Raw genomic sequence first — 10,443 nt, 5'->3', positions numbered from 1 at the left:
GTGTGACTGCAGAGTGTGCGGAGTCAGCTTTGCCGCCGATACCCCGAGCCATCGGCTCCTGCTCTTTCTTTTCTTCCTGCTGCACGTGGTTGATGCCAACCCAGTGTTCCGCGCTCTGTGGCCTTCCCGAGTTCTGATCGGCCCTTGGCTCCGTGAGCCGGCCCTGGCCCCTGGGCCTCGCCGTCTCTCTCCCGGGAGCTGTGCCGCTCGGCGGTCAGCGTCAGCACCGTGCTCAGACCCGGCGGGAAGGAGCTCCTGGGCCGGAGACATGCGGGGGCTGCCAGGCCACCTCCGCTCTGCAATGCCCTCTTCAAACATGGGGCCTTCCCTCCGCCAGGGAACAGCGCTCAGGACCCCCCTGCAGAGACCCAACACGTGCAGGCGTGTTCTTCCCCCGGGTCAGCGAGGCACGGCGGGATGGGCGGCCACGCTGAAATGAGTTTTCTAATAGTGTCCCCACAGGGTGATTTTAAAGAAAAGTGATTTTTGAAATTATCTTCTTACCAGACGGAGCTATCCAGGTGAACCTGTAACTTCAGGGAGTGGTTTCTAAGTCAGGTGGTAACAAAGGTAAACCTTGCCCGGCCGGTGTGGCTCAGTGGTTGAGCATCGACCTGTGCATCAGGAGGTCGCCGGTTCAGTTCCCAGTCAGGGCGCGTGCCCAGGTTGTGGGCCTGATCCCCAGTGGGGGGCATGCAGGAGGCGGCCAATCGATGTTCTCCCTCATTGATGTTTCTCCTTCTCCATCTCTCTCTAAAAAATCAAACCAAGGTAAACCTGGCTGTAGTGGGCTAGACAGCAAATAACCTTTAGGGGGAGGGTTGTAAGACCCTCCCCAGAGGGCATGGAGGCGATGGGGTTCAGCTGAGTGCCCTAATAAGAAGAGGAAGAGACCAGAGCTGTCTCCTTTGTCCACGCAGGACACAGCAAGAAGATGACTCCCTCTAAGCCCTGAGACTAGCCCTCCCCTGAGTAGCTTTTTATTCCGCAGCACCGAACATGAGGGGCTGGTCGGGGAGGCTGGGGGAGGCTGGGTGCAGGGGGGAGACAGGGGCTTTTGCCGGTGAGAACTCTGTGTGTAGACCAAAGTGAGCCTGTGGAAAGGCAAGTGTTAATAGTTACGTCCTGCCAAGAGGAGCTATCATATAAAAGTACATAAAGTGATCATCTCTCCAGTTAAGGAGGAAATAGAAACTGAAGACACATTCTTGGCTGGTGGACATGCAGGGGAGATACGTTCAGCACCCCCCAGTAATCGAACGCCTGCCAATTGGGGCCTCACTGTGACTGTCCTTTTCACCTAACAAAGGGGCCAGGATTTAAAAAGCCGTCCGGTGTTTGGGACACACAGGCTCACTCCCAAAATGCTTAGGAGCGGACCCTTGGCCCAGCCTTCTGTGATGCAGCGTGTGCGTCGATATCAGCTCTCTGTGTAATGTGTGTGCTGTTGCGTTAGCCTCCACCTGGAGGCATTTGTCCCGGTGGCCACTTACATGGTGAAGTCTAAGGTGTTGCTCCTTTTTTCAAGTTCTGCCCACTCCTTCCTTATATTGAATAATCAGCCACTCTGTCTGCTTCCCTCACTGTGGTAACCCCGCACCCCACTCTCCATGTGCTCCCGCCGAGCACCCAGCCTGTGTGGGCTCATCACTGCAGACGCACCTGTCCGCTCGTCCACCACGAGCCTGCAGACTCATCGTCCTCGTCCCCTCGCCTCCCAGCACACGCGGCCCTTTCTTGACGAAGAGAAGGAATAAATCTCTCTGCACAGGCTGAAGTCCCCTTCCAGATGCCCGTGTGACATCTGTCCTGCTGGAGGTACGTTAACAAGGTGTGCCTGTGTCTCCCGGGAAAAGCAGTGACCTCCAGGCTGCTCCTCCAAGTGGACGGGCAGGTGGCTTCAGGCTCCTGGTCACCGGCTGTGAGAGGCCTGCAGAACTGCAGTCAGCCACCAGGTGGCGACCTCGTCCCAGGCCTGGGCTCGCGGTGCTCAGTCTTAGAGGGAAATCCCTTCACTAACGGGGCGCTGGCCCATCTGTAACATGGGAACACGGGGCCCAGAGAGGTCACAGACGCAGTCTCAGCGGGTGGGAGGGAGAGTCTCCTGCTGGCCTTAAAGAATGAACAGCTGTGATGGGACCTGTCTGTGGACAGGACCAGACAGTGCAGGGGTTTGGGCTGGACGCGGAGGAAAGCAAACCGCCCGGCACCCTTCAGTCTCCTGAACGCTGGGGCTCGGCACCTCCCGATGCCCCCCACCTTGTGCAGGAGGCAGGACCGTCCCTCTGCTTTCTGGCCCGTCCGTCTCCAGGTGCCCTACCTGCCCACACTCCTGGAGTGGGCAAGGTGTGGGAGCATTGATTATCTCCGGGGAGCCCCTCGCCCAGGTGGGGACCGCGAGGCGAAGAAGCCCGTCTCGGCTCCCGTATTCTGAGGCCCGTCTCTCCGCCTGTTTGTTCGGGTCCAGGTCAAAGGAGGTCATGGCGTTCATCCTCATAGTGTCGAGCGTGAACCCCGCGGACGAAGGGGTTGCTTCGTGTACCTTTACTTGAACTTCTCCGGGGGGGAGTCCATGCCTACACCTGTAGCAGGCAGGAGTCGCCTGGGGGTGCCCTTGTGAGGGACCCGCGCTCTGTTCCAAACCATCCAGTCATTTAGCTTCTCGCGGGGATGAATCGCGCCCACACTGCCAGCCCCCCAGTGTGCCAGGTCAGGGCTCTGCCGTCGGAGACGAGACCCCCCGCGACACAGAGGGGAAGGAGGCAGCAGCGAGGGTCGGCCGTGGCCTGAGGGTCCACTGAGTTAATTTTTCCCGGGGACTCAGAATTCTACCACCGATGCGTAAAATACTGCCTGGAAGGAGCTGCGTTTGTGAGGACGGGGTCTGTTTGTTTGAAGAGACTTTCTCCTGATCCCCGTCCTCCAGGAGCGAGCGGTGCCCCTGGATCCAGGGGCCCTGCAGCGGGCGGCCAGCGTCTCCCCGTTCCGACAGCAGACACTGCGGGGCAGACGCGCGGCGAGACTTCCACCGGCGACCTGCGACAGGCCCGGTTGACCCGTGAGGGCATCCGCTTCGTTCCCTACACGAGTTACAGGACGACCACCCGGCAGCAGCAGGAGCAGGGTCAGAGCACGGGAGAGGACGCGCTCGTGTGGGCTGGCTTGGGGGTTAGAAAGAACTGGAAAGGTCCGCCCCAAGGACTCACAGGAAGGGGTGAGACAGGCTGCCGTCCTCTTGGTGACTGTTAGGAGACTTTCATTGCGGAACAGACATGGGCCGGCAGGTCATCAATAGAGACGGTGTGGGGGGCGGCCTGCACTTGGCCTGGGCCCGTAGGAGCGGTCAGCGGGGGCGTGCCAGAGGGCTGCTGTCCCCATGGACGGGCAAACGGCAAATGCTCCCTGTGGTCGTTAGTGGTCATTCCGTGTCATCACAGTAAACACGTAGTTTACACAAAAGAAATCACATAAAAGGAGATGCATTTGGAAAGGTAGTTGAAGCTTTTTGTTTTGCCTACTCTTGACACTACTGTGTGTGTGTGTGTGTGTGTGTGTGTATATATATATTTTTTTATCCTCACCCGAGGACATTCTCTCCATTTTTTGTTCAGGTAGAGTGGGAGGGAGAGAGAGGAAGAGAGAAAGAGACATCGATGTGAAAGGGACACATCGAGTGGCTGCCACCCGCACGACCAACCAGGGCCAGGGACAAACTGCAACCGAGGTACATGCCCTTAGCGGGAACCAAACCCGGGTCTCTCAGGACCGCAGGCCGACGCTCTAACCGCTGAGCCAAACCGGCCAGGGCAGACACTACTGTATATTTTTAATAACCTTTACTTTTATAATAGTTTAGCTTTATTTTATTTATTTATTTACTTTTTATCTTCGCCCGAGGACATTTTTGCATGTATCTTTAGATAGAGCGGAAGGAAGAGAGAGAGAGAGAAACATTGACGTGAAAGGGACACATCGACTGGTTGCCACCCGCACGACCCCAACTGGACCGGAGACAAACCGCAGCCGAGGGACGTGCCCTTAGCGGGAACCGAACCCGGGACTCTCTGGTCCATGGGCCGACGTTCTAACCGCTGAGCCAAACTGGCCCGGGCATCATAGTTTAGCTCTAAACAATAAATGAATGAATGAATGAATGAATGAATGAATGAATGAATGAAGACAATGCAGAAAGTCCCCATCCGCCCTACGCCCGGTTTCCCGTTAGAAGTATCTTATAGTCGTGAGGTACGTTTTCACTGTGAAGAAACCAGTACTGAGGTGTGACCGTTAATTAGAACAGACACTAGATTCTGATTTCCTCAGGTTCAGCCTCATGTTCTGTGTTCACCCCCCCCCCGCCCCCCGCAGGGCCCCACCTGACATTTAGTCACCAAGTGTCCCTCTCACGTCCTGCCCAGGACACAGTGCCAGCAGGACATCACTGTCGCGCACACTGTGACCCCCGGCCGGCTGGGTCAGCCCCCCCTTCTTTACGCCTCCCTCTGGGGGAGGGGCTGGCGTCGGGAGGGCTCTCCCCGGGGCAGCAGCTGCGTGAGATCCTTGGAACCCTCGCCTTGGGGGCCAGCTGTCCCTCCCCGGTGGTTCGCGTGGTCACCAGTGGTCCACAGGGACTCGCCGACGTTTACTTTATACTCGGTTCCGACCCAGCTCTGCTTTGTTCTGTTGCTCGCGTTGTTCACGGCCATGAGGCTGGTCCTGGGGCCCTTGGACGTGCGTTTGCGTTCTGCTCCGAAGCGTGTTCCTGGCCCCAGGTGACTCAGCCGGTCTCCGGGATCCCTGGCCCGTGTGTGGGAGAGTGGAAACTCGGATCGGGGTACCAGGTATGCTCACGGACGCCGGGGCGCGGTCCTTCTCGAACGGGGGGCAGGGGGCTCTTATCTGCCAGGAGCCATTTGATATTTATAACATTATTCTTGGGCTGTACACAATTGTCAACTGAAAAATTAGCCTGCTTGCCCCGGCCAGTTGGCTCAGCGGTGAGAGTGTCAGCCCGCAGACCAAAGAGTCGCGGGTTCGATTCCGGTCAAGGGCACGAACCTCGGTGGCGGTTTGTCCCTGGCCCTGAGCATCAGGCTGCTTCTGGGAGAGGATCTTGGTATCTTGCTTTGGGTTTTGTATTTTCTTTTTTTTTTTTTAATCCTCACCCGAGGATATTTTTATATTTATCTTCATTCAGATCGAGCGGGAGGGAGGGAGGGAGGAAGAGAGAGAGAGAAACACCGATGTGAGAGAGACACATTGATTGGTCGCCACCCACACCACCCCAACCAGGGCCGGGGACGAACCGCAACCGAGGTACGTGCCCTTGATGGAATCGAACCCGGGACTCTTTGGTCCGCGGGCCGACGCTCTCACCGGTGAGCCAAACCGGCCAGGGCTGCGTTTGTATTTTCACTTTGTCCCTAAGGAGCTGCACAGGACCGGGCACCGCGCAGACCCCCAGTCATGAAAGTGCTGATTAATTCCTTATCTCCCCGTCCCGGCCAAGTCAGCTCGTCCCAGAACAGGCCGAGTCCAAGGATTCTGTGTCGGCCTCGATATCAAGCCGGATAGGAGGGGCCGGAGCAGAAAGACCTCGCCCAGTAGGAGAGGGTAGAGGCGATTCAGGAGGGGACAGAGGACGCCCGCTCTCTGCTCACGGGGAGGAAGAAAAAGGGTCAACAACAGGGGTCCCAGACGTCAGCAAGCAGACCCTGTTCATCCCCCTCCTGTGTCTCGCCGACTGCCGTCTCTGCTTCATGACCATTTGGACATCATCGGAAGTCCGTTCCGTAATGGCTTTCTAGCTCAGCTCCTTTATGCAGAAAAATGATAATGCATTTAGGATGCTTGCGGAAGTCCCCAGAGGAGATTAATTTGTTTGCAGGATTGAGTTTCCTAGGGGTAAACCAACAAGGAAAAACCCAGGCCCTGTCTGTCCGCCCTGCTGAGTGAGGTCAGCACAGGGGCATCGTCTGCAGGGCCCCAGTGAGTCCCACCGGGGAAGGGCTCCCTGTGTGGAACTGGGGCCCCTGGACACAGGTCATCAGACCACGTGTTCGAGTGTGCTCTCAAGCCCTCCGGCCTGTGGTGCCGGTCTCCATGCCCCGGTCCGCTGTCTGCGCGGGGATCCTGTTCCCTAGCGGTGCCCCTGAAGACCACACGACAACGCTCCATCATGCGTCTTCATTCCCAACACGCAGGCCGAGTCTGCGTTGTCCCAGATTCAGATCAGCCGGTGGAAGTGTCCCAGGGCCCTCTCAGGGTCACTGCTGGTGTGCCCTCCTCTTTCACCTCATGGACGTCCCCACTGTTCCTGCAGCTGTGCCAGGGCTGCGTGTTCCGTGACGCCGCGCGGTCTCGTCACGCACCGGCCTGCTTCCCGGGGGTTCTGGGACCCACAGTGTCCCCCGGCATCGGCGACTGCTCCCCTCGTCCACGGCCGGCCGCAGTCACGCAGCCCCCCCTGACCTTCTGTACGGGTTTGTTCCGTTGATTTGTGTGCTTTTGAGAAGAGAGGGAGGCATTTGGGGCATATTTTCCGCAGCTGGATTGCAGCGCACACGGTGTTTGGGCCGTCGGACAGACTCAGGCTCTCTCCCGAATCCGGTTAGTTCCTGAGACGTGATTTCAAACCAGGCTTTCGTGAAGTTCAAACAGTGCGAACGTGGCGCAGCCCTGGCCGTCCCGGTAGTTCTGACAGGACCTCTCAGCGCTCGGCCGTCTGACCGAGGAACCGGGTCACGTGAGCCCCGGGGCCTCGGGGCGTCTGCTCAGCCTCCAGCTCGCTGCAGCTGGTGATGTAAGGGGCCTGCAACAACAGCAGAGTCGTTTGTTCCCATGTCTCCACAGATGGCGTCGTGACTCACGTAATTGAAAACAATCGACTCTCCGGCATCCTCCCCGAATAACATTTTCCAGGCCCAGAACGTATTTCTGAATTTCAAGCAGAAGCTTTTAGAACCTCTGCAACACCAGGCCGGGCGTGTAAATATATCTCAGAAATGGAGAAGTCTGTCTCGTAAAACCCAAAGCGAAACACTTGATCTCTCCGGACAGGGAGCTCGGCGTTGCCGAGGGGACTCGGACGTGCTCCGGACCATTAAGTCTCAGAACAGAATTCATTTAGCAGCGGAAAAATTTTGTTTAATTGATGACGTAGGGAGTGAATGTTTTTGTTCCTGTAAGCTAAGCCATCTGATGGTTTCTGTTAAAACCTCCTGGGATTTATAACAGAATTTTACTCTTGTTTTTTTTTTCTTTAACTGAAAGAGATTTGTGTGTTATACAAATAGGTTTTCTCTGTTGCTCCCTTCTGTTTTATGCCTTTCTTCTCTCTCCACAAAGATCCTGTCAGCAAAGATCCTGTCGGTCTAGGAAATAATAGTTTCTAGCTCATTTTGACAATGGACCCTGATTTTTTTAAAAATTTGTTTCTTTTTTTATTTTAGAGAGAGAGGAAGGGAGAGGGAGAGAGAGATAGAAACATCGATAAGAGAGAACATCTATTGGCCGCCTCCTGCATGCCCCCCACTGGGGATCGGGCCCACAACCTGGGCATGTGCCCTGACCGGGAATCGAACCAGTGACCTCTTGGTGCAGGGTCGACGCTCAACCACTGAGCCACACGGGTTGACCATCAACCACTGAGCCACACTGGCCGGGCACATCCTGATTATTTTTTAAGTGTCCCAACTGGAAGACTTGGGGGCTTGTAGCTGTTTCATCTGTGCACTTGCTGGCTTAACCTCTGAGCAGATCGTGAGGGGACGTTGAATGTATATGACAACCTCCTGGCTGCCCTCCCTCAGTGTGTCTGGGCCCGGGGAGCCAGAGCTGGGGGGACCAGGGATGTGAGTCGAGCCCCTGAAGCTGGGAGCGAGGGGCACCCCTCACAGCCGAACCTCCGGCACAGGTCCAAGTGGACTCAGGCCCAGGAGCCCATGCGGAGCCCACAGACGCCTCGTCACCTCGGGTCCGAGGACGGGGGATGTGGGAGAAATGGGGCAAAGCTGCGTTTTCTACCCGGTGGCCTGTTGGTGAAATACATTTACAAAAAAATTCTTTTCAAAACCATGGAGCTGGCTTTAGACATAAAATGTATGGAAAAGTTGAGAGAAATGCATGTACACAGTAAACCTGCAAAATACACAAATACGAAGGAAAACGTGTTTGGTAGAAAGCTGAACACAGTTCCTGTCCTGACGCAATATCGCTCTAGGTGGTTTCTCCTATTTCTAATGTCCCCTCTGTTTTCATGTTTTATTTAATGACTGCGCATTACTTCCGTAATAAAAATGTTCAGGGATCTACACTTCAAAATTAGGCAAAAAATTGGGACGATTCATATTGAAAGTAGTAATGATTTCTACTTAATTATCCCAGCGTATTTATAATGTGGATATTAGAACAGTTAAATATCTTCAGGTAAGACCATTTTATCTCACCCGTGGCATCAAACAATTATGTGAGTAAACATGAAGGAAAATTAGTGGTTTGTAATAATTTGTTTTAATATATCCCTGTAGTATCTCAGAATTTGCTATGACCTCGGTCTATCCCCAAATATATGTATGTTTGTGTATACAAATATATGTATACACGCACACATGAAAGTGCTCAAAATAATTTCATAAAATTATATAAAATATGTCAAATTTTGAATAAATATCTCAAACTAAGACAGAGGAGCTTTTAGGAAAAGGATGGGGGACGAATCTCTGAAATGTCTGGATGTAGTTCCCATAAGTAAAGATCTCTGAAAGAATGCTTTTCTAAAATAGCAACAATCCTGCTACAGATGCCGCTCTGTCCGTTTCGTAAGCACACGTTTTGTCTCGTGTTACCAGGCGGGGCACCAGGCCACATGGCTTCAGGCAGACTGGCAGCCGGGCGCAGGAAGTCCAGCTCTGGCACCCGAACACTCCGTCCGGACGCCCGTCTGATGGCCCGTGACCCTCAGGCTTGGCCCCGGGGCCTGGCTGGCCCCTGCCCGTCGGGGGCGCAGACAGGAAGAGCTGGTGATTTGCGGCTGCGTTCACGGAGGGATGGAGGAAGGCAGGGTGAGTCCCGCCCCGGAGGTGCAGGCTGGAGCCCCATGCTCCTCCTCGTCTGTTTGCTGGGTGTCCAGGCGGATGGTCCAACACAAAAGGCCATTTCTACGTGTCCCGCACCTTCCCAGCCAGTTAACATACACGTAACTGTCCTGCACACACCACTTCCTGTGTGACCCAGGAAACAGGGTTTTTATACTGTGGAACTGGGGGAAAGTCCTGGGCTTGGGGGTGAATTCTCAGGCAGAGAATCCTGGTGAACAGCAGTTGTGTGAATGGCTAGAAATGGGGACCTGGGGGGGACAAGGGCCGTGGGTGCCATTCTGGCCGGGGAAGGGGAGCGGAGCCGCTGACCGTTGCCCGAGGCCCAGGACGGGCCAGGCGTGCCATGAGCCAGCAGGTGGTGGTTTCGGACTCTGTGTGATCGTCCGACGTCTGCCACAGGCTTCATTCCCACCGCGAAACCGCGGGGCCGCTGAGTCCTCTCAGCCTCACCGTCTGACCAACGTGACCACGCTTCGTGAACGTGAAATACAACAACACGTTAGTCTCACTATTGTTCGTACCCTACCGAAGTATTGAGGGTGACATGTCATTTCCGAAAACTACTTTTAAGTGCAGCAAAGTCTTAGCAGTGGGTGAATCTAGTGAGAGTATACTGACCTGGTGCTATTCTATCAACATTTTCGTCGCCGTGACTTTTTAGACTAGGGAAAAAAGCTGATAAGAAATTCATAAAATCAAGTGCTTTGACTGCGTCTCTCCTGGACGGTGCTGGTGACGGCCGTCAAAATCCGGCTCCTTGCCCTGGCCGGTTTGGCTCAGCGGTTAGAGCATCAGCCTGCGGTCTGGAGAGACCCGGGTCCGGTTCCCGCTAAGGGCATGTACCTCGGTTGCAGTTTGTCCCCGGCCCTGGTTGGTCGTGCGGGTGGCAGCCACTCGATGTGTCCCTTTCACGTCGATGTTTCTCTCTCTCTCTCTCTCTCTCTCTCTCTCTCTCTCTCTCCCTTCCTCTCTCTCCCTTCCACTCTGTCTGAACTAAAAGTGGGAAAACGTCCTCAGGTAAGGATAAAAAAAAAAAAAATCCAGCTCCTTGTAAGCCTCTTTCTTGAGAGACAGGTTGGGAGAATGTTAAGTTCTGCTTCTCCTTCTCCTTAAGTATTTTGTGGTCACCAGTCACGGTCACCAATGTACAGTGTTTTGCAAACCACAGAGCCCTGTCCGGGCACAGACGGTCCCAGATGTGGTTATTTGGTGATGCCTCGGTCACCTGGCCCAGCTCCTCACCTTGGCTGTCCAGACTCCAGCCAGTCTCTGCTGTTGCTACCACCTTAACATTCATATTCATGAGCCACGTTCATATTCATGACCCACGTTCATATTCATGACC

This window comes from Molossus molossus, unplaced genomic scaffold (assembly GCF_014108415.1).
Source record: "Molossus molossus isolate mMolMol1 unplaced genomic scaffold, mMolMol1.p scaffold_m16_p_24, whole genome shotgun sequence".
NCBI classification, from domain to species: domain Eukaryota; kingdom Metazoa; phylum Chordata; class Mammalia; order Chiroptera; family Molossidae; genus Molossus; species Molossus molossus.
Note: the sequence above shows the minus strand (reverse complement) of the source record.